General features: G+C 26.2%; 2 long non-coding RNA genes across 2 annotated transcripts; both read right to left on the bottom strand.

The window, feature by feature from the left end:
• Positions 1-2229: 2229 nt before the first annotated feature.
• On the bottom strand, positions 2230-9325 carry LOC127283875 (uncharacterized). Its single transcript, XR_007843400.1, has 3 exons — positions 8714-9325; positions 5393-5595; positions 2230-2894 (listed from the first exon to the last, which is right to left on the bottom strand). It is a non-coding gene; the product is annotated as an uncharacterized LOC127283875 (long non-coding RNA).
• Positions 9326-12265: 2940 nt separating this feature from the next.
• Positions 12266-19695, bottom strand: LOC127283876 (uncharacterized). The gene is made up of 3 exons (XR_007843401.1): positions 19143-19695; positions 17213-17889; positions 12266-12826 (listed from the first exon to the last, which is right to left on the bottom strand). It is a non-coding gene; the product is annotated as an uncharacterized LOC127283876 (long non-coding RNA).
• Positions 19696-20457: the final 762 nt, after the last annotated feature.

The raw sequence follows: 20457 nt of genomic DNA, 5'->3' as shown, positions 1-20457 counted from the left end.
AGTTCGTTGGCCAGATGATTTCGTTAAAAAACAACAAAATAATTCAAATTTTTAGTTTTTAAAAAGTTCTAAAATTCGCATTTATCAAAAAAAAATTTTTTTCACTTTTTTTTCGAAAATTACGACTAAAAATAAACACTTTTTTCCTTTGACAATTTTTAATAGCAATTAAAACAAAAAAGTTATACCACTTTTTTAAAAAAAGACAAAAAATGACAAAAACGGATGAAAAATGGGTAAAATGCAGGGCGAAATTACTTTATTTTGAGAAAATATGAGCAACTATGTATTATTTCTCTTTAAACCACCTTAAATTAACATAAATTAAAGTAACTTACTCATAAAATACCGAATTTTTTGTTTTTTTTTAAATTTTTAATAAAAATTTATTTTTACCTTCTCATCATAATGAGAAGGTATTACATGTGGGCGATTTTGAGCATTCTCTAATTTTAGTAAATCGCGACGTTTTGAGACATTCTGATGCCGAAAAAATGGGTCTTAAAAAAATGTCTGTCTGTATGTCTGTATGTCTGTAGACAAAATTTGGTCCGACGATAACTCGAACAAATTTTAATGAATCGACTTCAAATTTGGTATACACCTTAAGTGTACCAAAATCTCGCCTGAGTTCGTTGGCCAGATGACTTCGTTGAAAAACAACAAAATAATTCAAATTTTTGGTTTTTAAAAAGTTCTAAAATTCGCATTTTTCAAAAAAAAAATTTTTTCAATTTTTTTTCGAAAATTACGACTAAAAATAAACACTTTCTTCCTTTGACAATTTTTAATAGCGATTAAAACAAAAAAGTTATACCACTTTTTTAAAAAAAGACAAAAAATGACAAAAACGGATGAAAAATGGGTAAAATGCAGGGCGAAATTACTTTATTTTGAGAAAATATGAGCAACTATGTATTATTTCTCTTTAAACCACCTTAAATTAACATAAATTAAAGTAACTTACTCATAAAATACCGAATTTTTTGTTTTTTTTTAAATTTTTAATAAAAATTTATTTTTACATTCTCATCATAATGAGAAGGTATTACATTTGGGCGATTTTGAGCATTCTCTAATTTTAGTAAATCTCGACGTTTTGAGACTTTCTGATGCCGAAAAAATGGGTCTTAAAAAATGTCTGTCTGTATGTATGTCTGTAGACAAAATTTGGTCCGACGATAACTCGAACAAATTTTAATGAATCGACTTCAAATTTGGTATAAACCTTAAGTGTACCAAAATCTCGCCTGAGTTCGTTGGCCAGATGATTTCGTTGAAAAACAACAAAATAATTCAAATTTTTAGTTTTTAAAAAGTTCTAAAATTCGCATTTTTTAAAAAAAAAATTTTTTCAATTTTTTTTCGAAAATTACGACTAAAAATAAACACTTTCTTCCTTCGACAATTTTTAATAGCAATTAAAACAAAAAAGTTATACCACTTTTTTAAAAAAAGACAAAAAATGACAAAAACGGATGAAAAATGGGTAAAATGCAGGGCGAAATTACTTTATTTTGAGAAAATATGAGCAACTATGTATTATTTCTCTTTAAACCACCTTAAATTAACATAAATTAAAGTAACTTACTCATAAAATACCGAATTTTTTGTTTTTTTTTAAATTTTTAATAAAAATTTATTTTTACATTCTCATCATAATGAGAAGGTATTACATTTGGGCGATTTTGAGCATTCTCTAATTTTAGTAAATCTCGACGTTTTGAGACTTTCTGATGCCGAAAAAATGGGTCTTAAAAAATGTCTGTCTGTATGTATGTCTGTAGACAAAATTTGGTCCGACGATAACTCGAACAAATTTTAATGAATCGACTTCAAATTTGGTATAAACCTTAAGTGTACCAAAATCTCGCCTGAGTTCGTTGGCCAGATGATTCCGTTAAAAAACAACAAAATAATTCAAATTTTTAGTTTTTAAAAAGTTCTAAAATTCGCATTTATCAAAAAAAAAATTTTTTCACTTTTTTTTCGAAAATTACGACTAAAAATAAACACTTTCTTCCTTTGACAATTTTTAATAGCGATTAAAACAAAAAAGTTATACCACTTTTTTAAAAAAAGACAAAAAATGACAAAAACGGATGAAAAATGTGTAAAATGCAGGGCGAAATTACTTTATTTTGAGAAAATATGAGCAACTATGTATTATTTCTCTTTAAACCACCTTAAATTAACATAAATTAAAGTAACTTACTCATAAAATACCGAATTTTTTTTTTTTTTTAATTTTTAATAAAAATTTATTTTTACATTCTCATCATAATGAGAAGGTATTACATTTGGGCGATTTTGAGCATTCTCTAATTTTAGTAAATCTCGACGTTTTGAGACTATCTGATGCCGAAAAAATGGGTCCTAAAAAAATGTCTGTCTGCCTGTATGTCTGTAGACAAAATTTGGTCCGACGATAACTCGAACAAATTTTAATGAATCGACTTCAAATTTGGTATACACCTTAAGTGTACCAAAATCTCGCCTGAGTTCGTTGGCCAGATGATTTCGTTGAAAAACAACAAAATAATTCAAATTTTTAGTTTTTAAAAAGTTCTAAAATTCGCATTTTTCAAAAAAAAAATTTTTTCAATTTTTTTTCGAAAATTACGACTAAAAATAAACACTTTTTTCCTTTGACAATTTTTAATAGCAATTAAAACAAAAAAGTTATACCACTTTTTTAAAAAAAGACAAAAAATGACAAAAACGGATGAAAAATGGGTAAAATGCAGGGCGAAATTACTTTATTTTGAGAAAATATGAGCAACTATGTATTATTTCTCTTTAAACCACCTTAAATTAACATAAATTATAGTAACTTACTCATAAAATACAGAATTTTTTTTTTTTTTAAATTTTTAATAAAAATTTATTTTTACCTTCTCATCATAATGAGAAGGTATTACATTTGGGCGATTTTGAGCATTCTCTAATTTTAGTAAATCTCGACGTTTTGAGACATTCTGATGCCGAAAAAATGGGTCTTAAAAAAATGTCTGTCTGTATGTCTGTAGACAAAATTTGGTCCGACGATAACTCGAACAAATTTTAATGAATCGACTTCAAATTTGGTATACACCTTAAGTGTACCAAAATCTCGCCTGAGTTCGTTGGCCAGATGATTTCGTTGAAAAACAACAAAATAATTCAAATTTTTAGTTTTTAAAAAGTTCTAAAATTCGCATTTTTCAAAAAAAAAATTTTTTCAATTTTTTTTTGAAAATTACGACTAAAAATAAACACTTTTTTCCTTTGACAATTTTTAATAGCAATTAAAACAAAAAAGTTATACCACTTTTTTAAAAAAAGACAAAAAATGACAAAAACGGATGAAAAATGGGTAAAATGCAGGGCGAAATTACTTTATTTTGAGAAAATATGAGCAACTATGTATTATTTCTCTTTAAACCACCTTAAATTAACATAAATTAAAGTAACTTACTCATAAAATACCGAATTTTTTGTTTTTTTTTAAATTTTTAATAAAAATTTATTTTTACATTCTCATCATAATGAGAAGGTATTACATTTGGGCGATTTTGAGCATTCTCTAATTTTAGTAAATCTCGACGTTTTGAGACTTTCTGATGCCGAAAAAATGGGTCTTAAAAAATGTCTGTCTGTATGTATGTCTGTAGACAAAATTTGGTCCGACGATAACTCGAACAAATTTTAATGAATCGACTTCAAATTTGGTATAAACCTTAAGTGTACCAAAATCTCGCCTGAGTTCGTTGGCCAGATGATTTCGTTAAAAAACAACAAAATAATTCAAATTTTTAGTTTTTAAAAAGTTCTAAAATTCGCATTTATCAAAAAAAAATTTTTTTCACTTTTTTTTCGAAAATTACGACTAAAAATAAACACTTTTTTCCTTTGACAATTTTTAATAGCAATTAAAACAAAAAAGTTATACCACTTTTTTAAAAAAAGACAAAAAATGACAAAAACGGATGAAAAATGGGTAAAATGCAGGGCGAAATTACTTTATTTTGAGAAAATATGAGCAACTATGTATTATTTCTCTTTAAACCACCTTAAATTAACATAAATTAAAGTAACTTACTCATAAAATACCGAATTTTTTGTTTTTTTTTAAATTTTTAATAAAAATTTATTTTTACCTTCTCATCATAATGAGAAGGTATTACATTTGGGCGATTTTGAGCATTCTCTAATTTTAGTAAATCTCGACGTTTTGAGACATTCTGATGCCGAAAAAATGGGTCTTAAAAAAATGTCTGTCTGTATGTCTGTATGTCTGTAGACAAAATTTGGTCCGACGATAACTCGAACAAATTTTAATGAATCGACTTCAAATTTGGTATACACCTTAAGTGTACCAAAATCTCGCCTGAGTTCGTTGGCCAGATGACTTCGTTGAAAAACAACAAAATAAATCAAATTTTTGGTTTTTAAAAAGTTCTAAAATTCGCATTTTTCAAAAAAAAAATTTTTTCAATTTTTTTTCGAAAATTACGACTAAAAATAAACACTTTCTTCCTTTGACAATTTTTAATAGCGATTAAAACAAAAAAGTTATACCATTTTTTTAAAAAAAGACAAAAAATGACAAAAACGGATGAAAAATGGGTAAAATGCAGGGCAAAATTATTTTATTTTAAGAAAATATGAGCAACTATGTATTATTTCTCTTTAAGCCACCTTAAATTAACATAAATTAAAGTAACTTACTCATAAAATACCGAATTTTTTGTTTTTTTTTAAATTTTTAATAAAAATTTATTTTTACATTCTCATCATAATGAGAAGGTATTACATTTGGGCGATTTTGAGCATTCTCTAATTTTAGTAAATCTCGACGTTTTGAGACTTTCTGATGCCGAAAAAATGGGTCTTAAAAAATGTCTGTCTGTATGTATGTCTGTAGACAAAATTTGGTCCGACGATAACTCGAACAAATTTTAATGAATCGACTTCAAATTTGGTATAAACCTTAAGTGTACCAAAATCTCGCCTGAGTTCGTTGGCCAGATGATTTCGTTGAAAAACAACAAAATAATTCAAATTTTTAGTTTTTAAAAAGTTCTAAAATTCGCATTTTTCAAAAAAAAAATTTTTTCAATTTTTTTTCGAAAATTACGACTAAAAATAAACACTTTCTTCCTTTGACAATTTTTAATAGCAATTCAAACAAAAAAGTTATACCACTTTTTTAAAAAAAGACAAAAAATGACAAAAACGGATGAAAAATGGGTAAAATGCAGGGCGAAATTACTTTATTTTGAGAAAATATGAGCAACTATGTATTATTTCTCTTTAAACCACCTTAAATTAACATAAATTAAAGTAACTTACTCATAAAATACCGAATTTTTTGTTTTTTTTTAAATTTTTAATAAAAATTTATTTTTACATTCTCATCATAATGAGAAGGTATTACATTTGGGCGATTTTGAGCATTCTCTAATTTTAGTAAATCTCGACGTTTTGAGACTTTCTGATGCCGAAAAAATGGGTCTTAAAAAATGTCTGTCTGTATGTATGTCTGTAGACAAAATTTGGTCCGACGATAACTCGAACAAATTTTAATGAATCGACTTCAAATTTGGTATACACCTTAAGTGTACCAAAATCTCGCCTGAGTTCGTTGGCCAGATGATTCCGTTAAAAAACAACAAAATAATTCAAATTTTTAGTTTTTAAAAAGTTCTAAAATTCGCATTTATCAAAAAAAAAATTTTTTCACTTTTTTTTCGAAAATTACGACTAAAAATAAACACTTTTTTCCTTTGACAATTTTTAATAGCAATTAAAACAAAAAAGTTATACCACTTTTTTAAAAAAAGACAAAAAATGACAAAAACGGATGAAAAATGGGTAAAATGCAGGGCGAAATTACTTTATTTTGAGAAAATATGAGCAACTATGTATTATTTCTCTTTAAACCACCTTAAATTAACATAAATTAAAGTAACTTACTCATAAAATACCGAATTTTTTGTTTTTTTTTAAATTTTTAATAAAAATTTATTTTTACCTTCTCATCATAATGAGAAGGTATTACATTTGGGCGATTTTGAGCATTCTCTAATTTTAGTAAATCTCGACGTTTTAAGACTTTCTGATGCCGAAAAAATGGGACTTAAAAAAATGTCTGTCTGTATGTCTGTATGTCTGTAGACAAAATTTGGTCCGACGATAACTCGAACAAATTTTAATGAATCGACTTCAAATTTGGTATACACCTTAAGTGTACCAAAATCTCGCCTGAGTTCGTTGGCCAGATGATTTCGTTGAAAAACAACAAAATAATTCAAATTTTTAGTTTTTAAAAAGTTCTAAAATTCGCATTTTTCAAAAAAAAAATTTTTTCAATTTTTTTTCGAAAATTACGACTAAAAATAAACACTTTTTTCCTTTGACAATTTTTAATAGCAATTAAAACAAAAAAGTTATACCACTTTTTTAAAAAAAGACAAAAAATGACAAAAACGGATGAAAAATGGGTAAAATGCAGGGCGAAATTACTTTATTTTGAGAAAATATGAGCAACTATGTATTATTTCTCTTTAAACCACCTTAAATTAACATAAATTAAAGTAACTTACTCATAAAATACCGAATTTTTTGTTTTTTTTTAAATTTTTAATAAAAATTTATTTTTACCTTCTCATCATAATGAGAAGGTATTACATTTGGGCGATTTTGAGCATTCTCTAATTTTAGTAAATCTCGACGTTTTGAGACTTTCTGATGCCGAAAAAATGGGTCTTAAAAAAATGTCTGTCTGTATGTCTGTATGTCTGTAGACAAAATTTGGTCCGACGATAACTCGAACAAATTTTAATGAATCGACTTCAAATTTGGTATACACCTTAAGTGTACCAAAATCTCGCCTGAGTTCGTTGGCCAGATGATTTCGTTGAAAAACAACAAAATAATTCAAATTTTTAGTTTTTAAAAAGTTCTAAAATTCGCATTTTTCAAAAAAAAAATTTTTTCAATTTTTTTTCGAAAATTACGACTAAAAATAAACACTTTTTTCCTTTGACAATTTTTAATAGCAATTAAAACAAAAAAGTTATACCACTTTTTTAAAAAAAGACAAAAAATGACAAAAACGGATGAAAAATGGGTAAAATGCAGGGCGAAATTACTTTATTTTGAGAAAATATGAGCAACTATGTATTATTTCTCTTTAAACCACCTTAAATTAACATAAATTAAAGTAACTTACTCATAAAATACCGAATTTTTTGTTTTTTTTTAAATTTTTAATAAAAATTTATTTTTACCTTCTCATCATAATGAGAAGGTAATACATTTGGGCGATTTTGAGCATTCTCTAATTTTAGTAAATCTCGACGTTTTGAGACATTCTGATGCCGAAAAAATGGGTCCTAAAAAAATGTCTGTCTGCCTGTATGTCTGTAGACAAAATTTGGTCCCTCGAACAAATTTTAATGAATCGACTTCAAATTTGGTATACACCTTAAGTGTACCAAAATCTCGCCTGAGTTCGTTGGCCAGATGACTTCGTTGAAAAACAACAAAATAAATCAAATTTTTGGTTTTTAAAAAGTTCTAAAATTCGCATTTATCAAAAAAAAAAATTTTTTCACTTTTTTTTCGAAAATTACGACTAAAAATAAACACTTTCTTCCTTTGACAATTTTTAATAGCGATTAAAACAAAAAAGTTATACCATTTTTTTAAAAAAAGACAAAAAATGACAAAAACGGATGAAAAATGGGTAAAATGCAGGGCAAAATTACTTTATTTTGAGAAAATATGAGCAACTATGTATTATTTCTCTTTAAACCACCTTAAATTAACATAAATTAAAGTAACTTACTCATAAAATACCGAATTTTTTTTTTTTTTTAAATTTTTAATAAAAATTTATTTTTACATTCTCATCATAATGAGAAGGTATTACATTTGGGCGATTTTGAGCATTCTCTAATTTTAGTAAATCTCGACGTTTTGAGACTTTCTGATGCCGAAAAAATGGGTCTTAAAAAAATGTCTGTCTGTATGTATGTCTGTAGACAAAATTTGGTCCGACGATAACTCGAACAAATTTTAATGAATAGACTTCAAATTTAGTATACACCTTAAGTGTACCAAAATCTCGCCTGAGTTCGTTGGCCAGATGATTTCGTTGAAAAACAACAAAATAATTCAAATTTTTAGTTTTTAAAAAGTTCTAAAATTCGCATTTTTCAAAAAAAAAATTTTTTCAATTTTTTTTCGAAAATTACGACTAAAAATAAACACTTTCTTCCTTTGACAATTTTTAATAGCGATTAAAACAAAAAAGTTATACCATTTTTTTAAAAAATGACAAAAACGGATGAAAAATGGGTAAAATGCAGGGCGAAATTACTTTATTTTGAGAAAATATGAGCAACTATGTATTATTTCTCTTTAAACCACCTTAAATTAACATAAATTAAAGTAACTTACTCATAAAATACCGAATTTTTTGTTTTTTTTTAAATTTTTAATAAAAATTTATTTTTACCTTCTCATCATAATGAGAAGGTATTACATTTGGGCGATTTTGAGCATTCTCTAATTTTAGTAAATCTCGACGTTTTGAGACATTCTGATGCCGAAAAAATGGGTCTAAAAAAATGTCTGTCTGTATGTCTGTATGTCTGTAGACAAAATTTGGTCCGACGATAACTCGAACAAATTTTAATGAATCGACTTCAAATTTGGTATACACCTTAAGTGTACCAAAATCTCGCCTGAGTTCGTTGGCCAGATGATTTCGTTGAAAAACAACAAAATAATTCAAATTTTTAGTTTTTAAAAAGTTCTAAAATTCGCATTTTTCAAAAAAAAAATTTTTTCAATTTTTTTTCGAAAATTACGACTAAAAATAAACACTTTCTTCCTTTGACAATTTTTAATAGCGATTAAAACAAAAAAGTTATACCATTTTTTTAAAAAAAGACAAAAAATGACAAAAACGGATGAAAAATGGGTAAAATGCAGGGCGAAATTACTTTATTTTGAGAAAATATGAGCAACTATGTATTATTTCTCTTTAAACCACCTTAAATTAACATAAATTAAAGTAACTTACTCATAAAATACCGAATTTTTTGTTTTTTTTTAAATTTTTAATAAAAATTTATTTTTACATTCTCATCATAATGAGAAGGTATTACATTTGGGCGATTTTGAGCATTCTCTAATTTTAGTAAATCTCGACGTTTTGAGACTTTCTGATGCCGAAAAAATGGGTCTTAAAAAAATGTCTGTCTGTATGTATGTCTGTAGACAAAATTTGGTCCGACGATAACTCGAACAAATTTTAATGAATCGACTTCAAATTTAGTATACACCTTAAGTGTACCAAAATCTCGCCTGAGTTCGTTGGCCAGATGATTTCGTTGAAAAACAACAAAATAATTCAAATTTTTAGTTTTTAAAAAGTTCTAAAATTCGCATTTTTCAAAAAAAAAATTTTTTCAATTTTTTTTCGAAAATTACGACTAAAAATAAACACTTTTTTCCTTTGACAATTTTTAATAGCGATTAAAACAAAAAAGTTATACCACTTTTTTAAAAAAAGACAAAAAATGACAAAAACGGATGAAAAATGGGTAAAATGCAGGGCGAAATTACTTTATTTTGAGAAAATATGAGCAACTATGTATTATTTTTCTTTAAACCACCTTAAATTAACATAAATTAAAGTAACTTACTCATAAAATACCGAATTTTTTGTTTTTTTTTAAATTTTTAATAAAAATTTATTTTTACCTTCTCATCATAATGAGAAGGTATTACATTTGGGCGATTTTGAGCATTCTCTAATTTTAGTAAATCTCGACGTTTTGAGACATTCTGATGCCGAAAAAATGGGTCTTAAAAAAATGTCTGTATGTCTGTACACAAAATTTGGTCCGACGATAACTCGAACAAATTTTAATGAATCGACTTCAAATTTGGTATACACCTTAAGTGTACCAAAATCTCGCCTGAGTTCGTTGGCCAGATGATTTCGTTGAAAAACAACAAAATAATTCAAATTTTTAGTTTTTAAAAAGTTCTAAAATTCGCATTTATCAAAAAAAAAATTTTTTCACTTTTTTTTCGAAAATTACGACTAAAAATAAACACTTTTTTCCTTTGACAATTTTTAATAGCAATTAAAACAAAAAAGTTATACCACTTTTTTAAAAAAAGACAAAAAATGACAAAAACGGATGAAAAATGGGTAAAATGCAGGGCGAAATTACTTTATTTTGAGAAAATATGAGCAACTATGTATTATTTCTCTTTAAACCACCTTAAATTAACATAAATTAAAGTAACTTACTCATAAAATACCGAATTTTTTGTTTTTTTTTAAATTTTTAATAAAAATTTATTTTTACATTCTCATCATAATGAGAAGGTATTACATTTGGGCGATTTTGAGCATTCTCTAATTTTAGTAAATCTCGACGTTTTGAGACTTTCTGATGCCGAAAAAATGGGTCTTAAAAAAATGTCTGTCTGTATGTATGTCTGTAGACAAAATTTGGTCCGACGATAACTCGAACAAATTTTAATGAATCGACTTCAAATTTGGTATACACCTTAAGTGTACCAAAATCTCGCCTGAGTTCGTTGGCCAGATGATTTCGTTGAAAAACAACAAAATAATTCAAATTTTTAGTTTTTAAAAAGTTCTAAAATTCGCATTTTTCAAAAAAAAAATTTTTTCAATTTTTTTTCGAAAATTACGACTAAAAATAAACACTTTTTTCCTTTGACAATTTTTAATAGCGATTAAAACAAAAAAGTTATACCACTTTTTTAAAAAAAGACAAAAAATGACAAAAACGGATGAAAAATGGGTAAAATGCAGGGCGAAATTACTTTATTTTGAGAAAATATGAGCAACTATGTATTATTTTTCTTTAAACCACCTTAAATTAACATAAATTAAAGTAACTTACTCATAAAATACCGAATTTTTTGTTTTTTTTTAAATTTTTAATAAAAATTTATTTTTACCTTCTCATCATAATGAGAAGGTATTACATTTGGGCGATTTTGAGCATTCTCTAATTTTAGTAAATCTCGACGTTTTGAGACATTCTGATGCCGAAAAAATGGGTCTTAAAAAAATGTCTGTATGTCTGTACACAAAATTTGGTCCGACGATAACTCGAACAAATTTTAATGAATCGACTTCAAATTTGGTATACACCTTAAGTGTACCAAAATCTCGCCTGAGTTCGTTGGCCAGATGATTTCGTTGAAAAACAACAAAATAATTCAAATTTTTAGTTTTTAAAAAGTTCTAAAATTCGCATTTTTCAAAAAAAAAATTTTTTCAATTTTTTTTCGAAAATTACGACTAAAAATAAACACTTTTTTCCTTTGACAATTTTTAATAGCAATTAAAACAAAAAAGTTATACCACTTTTTTAAAAAAAGACAAAAAATGACAAAAACGGATGAAAAATGGGTAAAATGCAGGGCGAAATTACTTTATTTTGAGAAAATATGAGCAACTATGTATTATTTCTCTTTAAACCACCTTAAATTAACATAAATTAAAGTAACTTACTCATAAAATACCGAATTTTTTGTTTTTTTTTAAATTTTTAATAAAAATTTATTTTTACCTTCTCATCATAATGAGAAGGTATTACATTTGGGCGATTTTGAGCATTCTCTAATTTTAGTAAATCTCGACGTTTTGAGACTTTCTGATGCCGAAAAAATGGGTCTTAAAAAAATGTCTGTCTGTACTGTATGTCTGTAGACAAAATTTGGTCCGACGATAACTCGAACAAATTTTAATGAATCGACTTCAAATTTGGTATACACCTTAAGTGTACCAAAATCTCGCCTGAGTTCGTTGGCCAGATGATTTCGTTGAAAAACAACAAAATAATTCAAATTTTTAGTTTTTAAAAAGTTCTAAAATTCGCATTTTTCAAAAAAAAAATTTTTTCAATTTTTTTTCGAAAATTACGACTAAAAATAAACACTTTTTTCCTTTGACAATTTTTAATAGCGATTAAAACAAAAAAGTTATACCACTTTTTTAAAAAAAGACAAAAAATGACAAAAACGGATGAAAAATGGGTAAAATGCAGGGCGAAATTACTTTATTTTGAGAAAATATGAGCAACTATGTATTATTTCTCTTTAAACCACCTTAAATTAACATAAATTAAAGTAACTTACTCATAAAATACCGAATTTTTTGTTTTTTTTTAAATTTTTAATAAAAATTTATTTTTACCTTCTCATCATAATGAGAAGGTATTACATTTGGGCGATTTTGAGCATTCTCTAATTTTAGTAAATCTCGACGTTTTGAGACTTTCTGATGCCGAAAAAATGGGTCCTAAAAAAATGTCTGTCTGTATGTCTGTATGTCTGTAGACAAAATTTGGTCCGACGATAACTCGAACAAATTTTAATGAATCGACTTCAAATTTGGTATACACCTTAAGTGTACCAAAATCTCGCCTGAGTTCGTTGGCCAGATGATTTCGTTGAAAAACAACAAAATAATTCAAATTTTTAGTTTTTAAAAAGTTCTAAAATTCGCATTTTTCAAAAAAAAAATTTTTTCAATTTTTTTTCGAAAATTACGACTAAAAATAAACACTTTTTTCCTTTGACAATTTTTAATAGCGATTAAAACAAAAAAGTTATACCACTTTTTTAAAAAAAGACAAAAAATGACAAAAACGGATGAAAAATGGGTAAAATGCAGGGCGAAATTACTTTATTTTGAGAAAATATGAGCAACTATGTATTATTTCTCTTTAAACCACCTTAAATTAACATAAATTAAAGTAACTTACTCATAAAATACCTAATTTTTTGTTTTTTTTTAAATTTTTAATAAAAATTTATTTTTACATCCTCATCAGAATGAGAAAGTATTACATTTGGGCGATTTTGAGCATTCTCTAATTTTAGTAAATCTCAACGTTTTGAGACTTTCTGATGCCGAAAAAATGGGTCCTAAAAAAATGTCTGTCTGTCTGTATGTCTGTAGACAAAATTTGGTCCGACGATAACTCGAACAAATTTTAATGAATCGACTTCAAATTTGGTATACACCTTAAGTGTACCAAAATCTCGCCTGAGTTCGTTGGCCAGATGACTTCGTTGAAAAACAACAAAATAATTCAAATTTTTGGTTTTTAAAAAGTTCTAAAATTCGCATTTATCAAAAAAAAAAATTTTTCACTTTTTTTCGAAAATTACGACTAAAAATAAACACTTTCTTCCTTTGACAATTTTTAATAGCGATTAAAACAAAAAAGTTATACCATTTTTTTAAAAAAAGACAAAAAATGACAAAAACGGATGAAAAATGGGTAAAATGCAGGGCGAAATTACTTTATTTTGAGAAAATATGAGCAACTATGTATTATTTCTCTTTAAACCACCTTAAATTAACATAAATTAAAGTAACTTACTCATAAAATACCGAATTTTTTTTTTTTTTTAAATTTTTAATAAAAATTTATTTTTACCTTCTCATCATAATGAGAAGGTATTACATTTGGGCGATTTTGAGCATTCTCTAATTTTAGTAAATCTCGACGTTTTGAGACTTTCTGATGCCGAAAAAATGGGTCCTAAAAAAATGTCTGTCTGTCTGTATGTCTGTAGACAAAATTTGGTCCGACGATAACTCGAACAAATTTTAATGAATCGACTTCAAATTTGGTATACACCTTAAGTGTACCAAAATCTCGCCTGAGTTCGTTGGCCAGATGATTTCGTTGAAAAACAACAAAATAATTCAAATTTTTAGTTTTTAAAAAGTTCTAAAATTCGCATTTTTCAAAAAAAAAATTTTTTCAATTTCTTTTCGAAAATTACGACTAAAAATAAACACTTTTTTCCTTTGACAATTTTTAATAGCGATTAAAACAAAAAAGTTATACCACTTTTTTAAAAAAAGACAAAAAATGACAAAAACGGATGAAAAATGGGTAAAATGCAAGGCGAAATTACTTTATTTTGAGAAAATATGAGCAACTATGTATTATTTCTCTTTAAACTACCTTAAATTAACATAAATTAAAGTAACTTACTCATAAAATACCGAATTTTTTTTTTTTTTTAAATTTTTAATAAAAATTTATTTTTACATTCTCATCATAATGAGAAAGTATTACATTTGGGCGATTTTGAGCATTCTCTAATTTTAGTAAATCTCGACGTTTTGAGACTTTCTGATGCCGAAAAAATGGGTCTTAAAAAAATGTCTGTCTGTATGTATGTCTGTAGACAAAATTTGGTCCGACGATAACTCGAACAAATTTTAATGAATCGACTTCAAATTTGGTATACACCTTAAGTGTACCAAAATCTCGCCTGAGTTCGTTGGCCAGATGATTTCGTTGAAAAACAACAAAATAATTCAAATTTTTAGTTTTTAAAAAGTTCTAAAATTCGCATTTTTCAAAAAAAAAATTTTTTCAATTTTTTTTCGAAAATTACGACTAAAAATAAACACTTTTTTCCTTTGACAATTTTTAATAGCAATTAAAACAAAAAAGTTATACCACTTTTTTAAAAAAAGACAAAAAATGACAAAAACGGATGAAAAATGGGTAAAATGCAGGGCGAAATTACTTTATTTTGAGAAAATATGAGCAACTATGTATTATTTCTCTTTAAACCACCTTAAATTAACATAAATTAAAGTAACTTACTCATAAAATACCGAATTTTTTGTTTTTTTTTAAATTTTTAATAAAAATTTATTTTTACCTTCTCATCATAATGAGAAGGTATTACATTTGGGCGATTTTGAGCATTCTCTAATTTTAGTAAATCTCGACGTTTTGAGACTTTCTGATGCCGAAAAAATGGGTCCTAAAAAAATGTCTGTCTGTATGTCTGTATGTCTGTAGACAAAATTTGGTCCGACGATAACTCGAACAAATTTTAATGAATCGACTTCAAATTTGGTATACACCTTAAGTGTACCAAAATCTCGCCTGAGTTCGTTGGCCAGATGATTTCGTTGAAAAACAACAAAATAATTCAAATTTTTAGTTTTTAAAAAGTTCTAAAATTCGCATTTTTCAAAAAAAAAATTTTTTCAATTTTTTTTTGAAAATTACGACTAAAAATAAACACTTTTTTCCTTTGACAATTTTTAATAGCAATTAAAACAAAAAAGTTATACCACTTTTTTAAAAAAAGACAAAAAATGACAAAAACGGATGAAAAATGGGTAAAATGCAGGGCGAAATTACTTTATTTTGAGAAAATATGAGCAACTATGTATTATTTCTCTTTAAACCACCTTAAATTAACATAAATTAAAGTAACTTACTCATAAAATACCGAATTTTTTGTTTTTTTTTTAAATTTTTAATAAAAATTTATTTTTACCTTCTCATCATAATGAGAAGGTATTACATTTGGGCGATTTTGAGCATTCTCTAATTTTAGTAAATCTCGACGTTTTGAGACATTCTGATGCCGAAAAAATGGGTCTTAAAAAAATGTCTGTCTGTATGTCTGTATGTCTGTAGACAAAATTTGGTCCGACGATAACTCGAACAAATTTTAATGAATCGACTTCAAATTTGGTATACACCTTAAGTGTACCAAAATCTCGCCTGAGTTCGTTGGCCAGATGATTTCGTTGAAAAACAACAAAATAATTCAAATTTTTAGTTTTTAAAAAGTTCTAAAATTCGCATTTTTCAAAAAAAAATTTTTTTCAATTTTTTTTCGAAAATTACGACTAAAAATAAACACTTTTTTCCTTTGACAATTTTTAATAGCGATTAAAACAAAAAAGTTATACCACTTTTTTAAAAAAAGACAAAAAATGACAAAAACGGATGAAAAATGGGTAAAATGCAGGGCGAAATTACTTTATTTTGAGAAAATATGAGCAACTATGTATTATTTCTCTTTAAACCACCTTAAATTAACATAAATTAAAGTAACTTACTCATAAAATACCTAATTTTTTGTTTTTTTTTAAATTTTTAATAAAAATTTATTTTTACATTCTCATCATAATGAGAAAGTATTACATTTGGGCGATTTTGAGCATTCTCTAATTTTAGTAAATCTCGACGTTTTGAGACTTTCTGATGCCGAAAAAATGGGTCCTAAAAAAATGTCTGTCTGTCTGTATGTCTGTAGACAAAATTTGGTCCGACGATAACTCGAACAAATTTTAATGAATCGACTTCAAATTTGGTATACACCTTAAGTGTACCAAAATCTCGCCTGAGTTCGTTGGCCAGATGATTTCGTTGAAAAACAACAAAATAATTCAAATTTTTAGTTTTTAAAAAGTTCTAAAATTCGCATTTTTCAAAAAAAAATTTTTTTCAATTTCTTTTCGAAAATTACGACTAAAAATTAACACTTTTTTCCTTTGACAATTTTTAATAGCGATTAAAACAAAAAAGTTATACCACTTTTTTAAAAAAAGACAAAAAATGACAAAAACGGATGAAAAATGGGTAAAATGCAGGGCGAAATTACTTTATTTTGAGAAAATATGAGCAACTATGTATTATTTCTCTTTAAACCACCTTAAATTAACATAAATTAAAGTAACTTACTCATAAAATACCGAATTTTTTGTTTTTTTTTTAAATTTTTAATAAAAATTTATTTTTACCTTCTCATCATAATGAGAAGGTATTACATTTGGGCGATTTTGAGCATTCTCTAATTTTAGTAAATCTCGACGTTTTGAGACTTTCTGATGCCGAAAAAATGGGTCCTAAAAAAATGTCTGTCTGTATGTCTGTATGTCTGTAGACAAAATTTGGTCCGACGATAACTCGAACAAATTTTAATGAATCGACTTCAAATTTGGTATACACCTTAAGTGTACCAAAATCTCGCCTGAGTTCGTTGGCCAGATGATTTCGTTGAAAAACAACAAAATAATTCAAATTTTTAGTTTTTAAAAAGTTCTAAAATTCGCATTTTTCAAAAAAAAATTTTTTTCAATTTCTTTTCGAAAATTACGACTAAAAATTAACACTTTTTTCCTTTGACAATTTTTAATAGCGATTAAAACAAAAAAGTTATACCACTTTTTTAAAAAAAGACAAAAAATGACAAAAACGGATGAAAAATGGGTAAAATGCAGGGCGAAATTACTTTATTTTGAGAAAATATGAGCAACTATGTATTATTGCTCTTTAAACCACCTTAAATTAACATAAATTAAAGTAACTTACTCATAAAATACCGAATTTTTTTTTTTTTTTAAATTTTTAATAAAAATTTATTTTTACCTTCTCATCCTAATGAGAAGGTATTACATTTGGGCGATTTTGAGCATTCTCTAATTTTAGTAAATCTCGACGTTTTGAGACTTTCTGATGCCGAAAAAATGGGTCCTAAAAAAATGTCTGTCTGTCTGTATGTCTGTATGTCTGTACACAAAATTTGGTCCGACGATAACTCGAACAAATTTTAATGAATCGACTTCAAATTTGGTATACACCTTAAGTGTACCAAAATCTGGCCTGAGTTCGTTGGCCAGATGATTTCGTTGAAAAACAACAAAATAATTCAAATTTTTAGTTTTTAAAAAGTTCTAAAATTCGCATTTTTCAAAAAAAATTTTTTTTCAATTTCTTTTCGAAAATTACGACTACAAATTAACACTTTTTTCCTTTGACAATTTTTAATAGCGATTAAAACAAAAAAGTTATACCACTTTTTTAAAAAAAGACAAAAAATGACAAAAACGGATGAAAAATGGGTAAAATGCAGGGCGAAATTACTTTATTTTGAGAAAATATGAGCAACTATGTATTATTTCTCTTTAAACCACCTTAAATTAACATAAATTAAAGTAACTTACTCATAAAATACCGAATTTTTTTTTTTTTTTAATTTTTAATAAAAATTTATTTTTACCTTCTCATCATAATGAGAAGGTAATACATTTGGGCGATTTTGAGCATTCTCTAATTTTAGTAAATCTCGACGTTTTGAGACTATCTGATGCCGAAAAAATGGGTCCTAAAAAAATGTCTGTCTGCCTGTATGTCTGTAGACAAAATTTGATCCGACGATAACTCGAACAAATTTTAATGAATCGACTTCAAATTTGGTATACACCTTAAGTGTACCAAAATCTCGCCTGAGTTCGTTGGCCAGATGATTTCGTTGAAAAACAACAAAATAATTCAAATTTTTAGTTTTTAAAAAGTTCTAAAATTCGCATTTTTCAAAAAAAAAATTTTTTTAATTTTTTTCGAAAATTACGACTACAAATTAACACTTTTTTCCTTTGACAATTTTTAATAGCAATTCAAACAAAAAAGTTATACTACTTTTTAAAAAAAAAGACAAAAAATGACAAAAACGGATGAAAAATGGGTAAAATGCAGGGCGAAATTACTTTATTTTGAGAAAATATGAGCAACTATGTATTATTTCTCTTTAAACCACCTTAAATTAAAATAAATTAAAGTAACTTACTCATAAAATACCGAATTTTTTGTTTTTTTTTTAATTTTTAATAAAAATTTATTTTTACCTTCTCATCATAATGAGAAGGTAATACATTTGGGCGATTTTGAGCATTCTCTAATTTTAGTAAATCTCGACGTTTTGAGACTTTCTGATGCCGAAAAAATGGGTCCTAAAAAAATGTCTGTCTGTATGTCTGTATGTCTGTAGACAAAATTTGGTCCGACGATAACTCGAACAAATTTTAATGAATCGACTTCAAATTTGGTATACACCTTAAGTGTACCAAAATCTCGCCTGAGTTCGTTGGCCAGATGATTTCGTTGAAAAACAACAAAATAATTCAAATTTTTAGTTTTTAAAAAGTTCTAAAATTCACATTTTTCAAAAAAAAAATTTTTTCAATTTTTTTTCGAAAATTACGACTAAAAATAAACACTTTCTTCCTTTGACAATTTTTAATAGCAATTCAAACAAAAAAGTTATACTACTTTTTTAAAAAAAGACAAAAAATGACAAAAACGGATGAAAAATGGGTAAAATGCAGGGCGAAATTACTTTATTTTGAGAAAATATGAGCAACTATGTATTATTTCTCTTTAAACCACCTTAAATTAACATAAATTAAAGTAACTTACTCATAAAATACCTAATTTTTTGTTTTTTTTAAATTTTTAATAAAAATTTATTTTTACATTCTCATCATAATGAGAAGGTATTACATTTGGGCGATTTTGAGCATTCTCTAATTTTAGTAAATCTCGACGTTTTGAGACTTTCTGATGCCGAAAAAATGGGTCCTAAAAAAATGTCTGTCTGTCTGTATGTCTGTAGACAAAATTTGGTCCGACGATAACTCGAACAAATTTTAATGAATCGACTTCAAATTTGGTATACACCTTAAGTGTACCAAAATCTCGCCTGAGTTCGTTGGCCAGATGATTTCGTTGAAAAACAACAAAATAATTCAAATTTTTAGTTTTTAAAAAGTTCTAAAATTCGCATTTTTCAAAAAGAAATTTTTTTCAATTTCTTTTCGAAAATTACGACTAAAAATTAACACTTTTTTCCTTTGACAATTTTTAATAGCGATTAAAACAAAAAAGTTATACCACTTTTTTAAAAAAAGACAAAAAATGACAAAAACGGATGAAAAATGGGTAAAATGCAGGGCGAAATTACTTTATTTTGAGAAAATATGAGCAACTATGTATTATTTCTCTTTAAACCACCTTAAATTAACATAAATTAAAGTAACTTACTCATAAAATACCTAATTTTTTGTTTTTTTTTAAATTTTTAATAAAAATTTATTTTTACCTTCTCACCCTAATGAGAAGGTATTACGTTTGGGCGATTTTGAGCATTCTCTAATTTTAGTAAATCTCGACGTTTTGAGACTATCTGATGCCGAAAAAATGGGTCCTAAAAAAATGTCTGTCTGCCTGTATGTCTGTAGACAAAATTTGGTCCGACGATAACTCGAACAAATTTTAATGAATCGACTTCAAATTTGGTATACACCTTAAGTGTACCAAAATCTCGCCTGAGTTCGTTGGCCAGATGATTTCGTTGAAAAACAACAAAATAATTCAAATTTTTAGTTTTTAAAAAGTTCTAAAATTCGCATTTTTCAAAAAAAAATTTTTTCAATTTCTTTTCGAAAATTACGACTAAAAATTAACACTTTTTTCCTTTGACAATTTTTAATAGCGATTAAAACAAAAAAGTTATACCACTTTTTTAAAAAAAGACAAAAAATGACAAAAACGGATGAAAAATGGGTAAAATGCAGGGCGAAATTACTTTATTTTGAGAAAATATGAGCAACTATGTATTATTTCTCTTTAAGCCACCTTAAATTAACATAAATTAAAGTAACTTACTCATTAAATTATGAATTTTTTTTTTGTTTAAATTTTTAATAAAAATTTATTTTTACATTCTCATCATAATGCGAAGGTATTACATTTGGGCGATTTTGAGCATTCTCTAATTTTAGTAAATCTC

This window comes from Leptopilina boulardi, unplaced genomic scaffold, assembly GCF_019393585.1.
Source record: "Leptopilina boulardi isolate dan_hultmark-lab unplaced genomic scaffold, ZJU_Lbou_2.1 LbouV2_314, whole genome shotgun sequence".
Classification (NCBI taxonomy): domain Eukaryota; kingdom Metazoa; phylum Arthropoda; class Insecta; order Hymenoptera; family Figitidae; genus Leptopilina; species Leptopilina boulardi.
The sequence above is the reverse complement of the archived record's forward strand: the minus strand, read 5'-3'. Positions and strand labels throughout refer to the sequence as shown.